The following is a 4,556-nucleotide window of genomic DNA, read 5'->3' on the forward strand; positions in this document are numbered from 1 at the left end:
TGTTGAGCTATAGGCGCCGAGCCGAAAACACTATTCTTGAGACTTTATACACTCAAGAATCTAGGTCAAAGGCCCAAAGTTTTAGCAGGAGACCCAGGGAGCGTTTGCCTGGATGCAAAAGCAGCTTTCAAAAGTGCAAGCCACTCTACTGTACTCTTAATCATAGCATCTGTGGGGACTTAGGTTTACTTCTAAATGCAGTATGCCAAAAATCAGAACTAGGATCTGGATCTAGAAGCAACAAAACAAAGTAAAAAAAAAAAAAAAAAGAAATCCCCTAATAAAGATTTAAGAAGCTACTTTCCGTCACTGACTCAAGTATATAGTCAAATATGGAAGCTTAAATATGCGGCTTTTAAAATCACAGGTATCACATATATCTTTTTTATATATGTCTTCATTAGTTCTTTTCATCCGTGTTTCTACACCCTTTAAGTCAGTGAACACGACTTTCTTGGCAGATGCACCCTACTGTCTGGATGTGGCCTTGGGGCGGGGCTGGCAGATACCAGCAGGCTGGTGATGGGAGGTGGCAGAGAATTGTTACAATGACACTACCCAATTGCCCTCTGACCTTCAGGAGGCAATAAGTGACCCTTTAGTCCGAAAGACTCAGTGAGCGGCGAGGCCCAGGGACAGAGGGCAAAACAACCCAACAGGATGACGCAAAGCAGAAAGCCAGAGTTCGATGGGACCCATCCCCGTTCCCGGACAGCAAGGGAAGGGGAGCGGCGGGATCCATCCCTGGCTGCGCGCCAAGAGCCCAGGGATCTCGAGCAGGTTGAGGCCGAAGACCCCAGTGATGTGGGCCTCGAGTGAGGCAGGTCCACGGCTAGCTAACAGCAAGGCAAGGGGACATAAAGAAAGCAAATAAGAAAGAGACGGTGGCAGAGGGACTGGACGCCATCGTACTCACCTTTACTCGTAGCCTGCACAGCTCAGCCTGCCGTGGCCACCGTTCACCCACCGGCTCAGCTCACGCGCGCAAGAACCGCCCAACCGGAAGCTAACCTTAGCCCCGCCTCTATACGACTCGCCGGCGACTTATCAACCAATCATCAGCAAATATGACGATGACGCAAAGCTTCCTTGGGCAGCCATTCGTCCCACAATAAGATAGCCGGGATTGGCTGGAAATCGCCACGTCCCCGGGAGCGCGGCGAGTTGCGTGGACCGGATTCCCGCCCAACTCTGATCCCGGGCCTGTGGGGATGGCTGGCCTCATCCTCCTACTCCGGGCAGCGTGTATGGGCGCGGCCTTCTGGACGCCACGTCCCCATTCACAGTGCATGACTGCCTCCAAAGGGCTTCTCGGATTACCCTGCTCGTTATCTTAATAACCACAAGCCCCCGCGACAGAACTGATCCGATTGTATCAGTCACCAACTGTATTGAATAAGCTCAATTCCTCCCTTCCTTTCAGCAGTATGGCCCTGATGTGCTATCAACAGAAAGCTCTTTACTCTTTGGCTTCAGTGTATCTTTCAGATTCATCTCCCTGCATCCCCCCTCACATATCTTGTGCTCTAGCTACCATCATTTCTCTGTCACTTGATAGCCTGTCCTTTCATGTCTTTGTGGTTTTTGTTCATGAAGCAGCTCCCTCCGCTTGGAATGAGTGCGCTTTCCTGATTCTCAGTCTTGCGAAGACCCATAGAACCCCCGTCCCGATGTTAGCAATAGAAGCCTTCCTGATCCCACTAAGTATTATTCTTCCCTAGTTTGCCTTTACTCTATTTGTCTTCAACACAGTTTGCCAAATTTTGTTATAAAACGCTGCTTATCCATCTGTTCTTAGGCTGAATTCCAGGATAAAAATATATCTCTTCATCTTTAAATCTGCAGCTCTGAGCTTACTGCCCAAGTCAAAGTAAATGGTCAATAATGTTATGCAAACTGAACGGGTGAAACCCACTGCTTGCCCCTGATGTAAGACGAACACAAGAAATCACTTATTTTATGTCATGACCTTAAAGCAATTATTAAATAAAGGTTATTATAGTTTCTGCACAAATGAAATATAAACTTACTGAGTTCTTAACACATAAAGTCCATCTAGTATAAAATCCAGTTGAGACAAGTAGTAAGCTCATGAAAGAGTTAAATACAAAGCAATGAGTTTTCGGTCAAGATGAAAGGTTTACAGCTAATGCTTCCCATTCAAACAAAGGAGTGTCAGTGACTCTTGGTGGTAACCAGAGCAGGCTTCACAGGAAGGAGTGACTCAGGGTGGACTAGGGAAGTCCCAAATGGACTATTCAACAGGAAGAGTAATAGAAACAAGGACTAGTGAGGGATAGAGTAGGAGGTAAATTCCCGGGCCAGATGGGGAATAAGGGAGCCTTAATGGGAAAGCATAGGTGGTAAGTTGGGGTAGGTAGTAGAAGGTCTTGTCAATCTGAGAAGACTGAGCTAAAGGCAGTGGGAATTTGGGATCTTCCTTGGAAAATGTCTAACCTTGTGCCTATGTGGGGAGTGGGAATAAAATTGAAAGAGGTTCTTTCATCTTCTAATAGGGATTAACAATAGAATAGGCTGCCTCAGGAGATATTATTTCAAAAACCATTTAAAAAGGTCTCCTTGAAGTCAGGTACTATGCTAGGTGCTGGTGAACCCAAAATAAATAAGACATCCATCCTACCTTCAAGGAACTGCAGCCTAGTGGCAGCAGCGCCCATCCTGGAAGTGTTCCAGTGAAGGCCAAACAGGTATTGAGACTTTGCCAGAGAGGGGGCCCTCCAACCCTGAGATTCCCTGTGGATAAAGGCCTGGCCCAATAAGGGCAAGAAGAATGGAAATGAACCTTTATGTACAAGTGAGCTTTTAAAAGTAGAAATAACAAGTCCTGGCCTTAGTGACCACTTGGATGAAAGAAATTAAAAATCAAGAGTTTTAACTGGGAGAGAGAATGAGTTAGAAACGAGTTGAGTTCAAGATATGGTTAGTTCTAGATAATGTCAGAATATCTAAAACAAAAGGGCCAAGAGGCTGGAGATCTTGGCCAGGTGGAAGTTGCTGTAGCCATGAAAACAGATGGGCTTTTCTGAGGACTTAAAAGCAGATTAGGCCTCACGGGCACCCCAGAGTAAAAGTAATTGGTAGAGGAAAAGGGCTTGAGGAATGACACCCAAGTCTATCTAGCCCTAGATTCCTCTGAGAGAAGCGTTAAAGGACTGTTTGTGGCAGGCGTAATGGTATCACCTGCAAAAGGGTGACATTTTCCCCAGCTCTGCTCATTTGGTATTCTTGAACATTCACTTCACAAATGAATGTATTAAGTGTTTTCTATGTGCCAGACAGTGTTCTAGGCACTAGGGATATGGCAGTGAACAAAACAGATTAATCTTTGTCATGGTGCTTAGATTCTGGTATGTAAAAGTAGGTGAGACAGCTCATAACAAATCTTTAAACAAGATTTAAAAAGCAAAATGCATAGGATGAGAGGCGGCAATATATGCTAAGGGAAAAAACAAGCCAGAGAAGGGGAATAGGGAGTGTTGGGACTGTCAGGAATGGTGTTGCCACCTTAGAAAGGGTGGCCATGAAAGGGTGACACATGAGGGAACACCTTTCATTACCTTCACCCTGAAAGTGGTGAAGAATATTCCAGGGAAAGGGAAGAACAAGAGTAAGTCCCTGAGCTGGGAGTATGTTTGAAGTGTTTGAGGAGCAATCAGAAGCCAGTGTGGCTGGAGCATAGCAACAAGGAAAGTAGAGGACATGAGGTCAGAGAAGGGTGGCAGGGATGGGAAGGGAGGAAGGACACTTTGTAGAGGTCATTGCAAGGACTTTAGCTTCACTATGAGTGAGAGGGTATGGGAGAGACTGGCTACTTGCCAACCTGTTTCCTGTTTTTCCTGTGAATCTAGCTAGACTACATTTCCCAGTCTTCCTTGTAGTGTTGCCAGAGAATTGAGCTCTGACCAAAATAGAGAGAGCAGAAATGATGTGCACTATTCCCAGTACTGGCCACACAAAGCTGCCATGTGCAATTCTCCAAGCCCTCTCTCTTCTTGTGGCTGGAAGCTATCTATTGAAGATAGCAGAGCCACAAGACAGGATCCTGAGTTCCTGTTAAAAGGTTGCTCACTTATCAGGAACACCATTCTTGGACTTTGTATGAGTGAGAAGTAAAACTACTATTAGTTATTTTATACCATTGATTTATTGGGATTTACCTCTTAGAAAACTAGCACTGCCTTAACTTATAGAGAGGAAGCCATTTGGAAGGTTTTAAGCAGAGAAATGACAGAGAAATGATCTAAGATTTTTAAATGATCACATTAGAGTGAATAGGGTAAGGTTAGAAACAGGGAGTGCATATAGAAGGCTTTTGCAACTATCCAGGTGAGTAATGATTGTGGTGGTGGAAGTAGTAAGAAGGGTCAGATTCTAAGTATATTTTGAAAGTAATTTGAAAGAACTTCCTGGTGGCTTAGAAATGGGTGGAGAGGAAGAGAGGAGTCAAAGATGATATCAAGGTTTTTTTTTTTTTTTGAGACAGAGCCTCAAGCTGTCCCCCTGGGTAGAGTGCCATGGCATCACAGCTCACAGCA

At 45.1% G+C, this 4,556-nt stretch overlaps 1 protein-coding gene across 2 annotated transcripts in view; it reads right to left on the reverse strand.

The window, feature by feature from the left end:
• CALU (calumenin) overlaps window positions 1–1,057 on the reverse strand; it is a 33,771-nt gene extending 32,714 nt beyond the window's left edge. The window contains exon 1 of one of the 2 annotated variants that reach the window (XM_003789755.2): window positions 917–1,057. The gene's annotated coding sequence lies outside the window, so the exon portion shown is untranslated. The remainder of the gene's footprint in view (window positions 1–916) is intronic. The other variant, XM_012805152.1, reaches the window with a different exon arrangement.
• Window positions 1,058–4,556: the final 3,499 nt, after the last annotated feature.

This window comes from Otolemur garnettii, unplaced genomic scaffold (genome assembly GCF_000181295.1).
Source record: "Otolemur garnettii isolate 467f Iridium unplaced genomic scaffold, OtoGar3 scaffold00037, whole genome shotgun sequence".
In the NCBI taxonomy this organism is placed as follows: domain Eukaryota; kingdom Metazoa; phylum Chordata; class Mammalia; order Primates; family Galagidae; genus Otolemur; species Otolemur garnettii.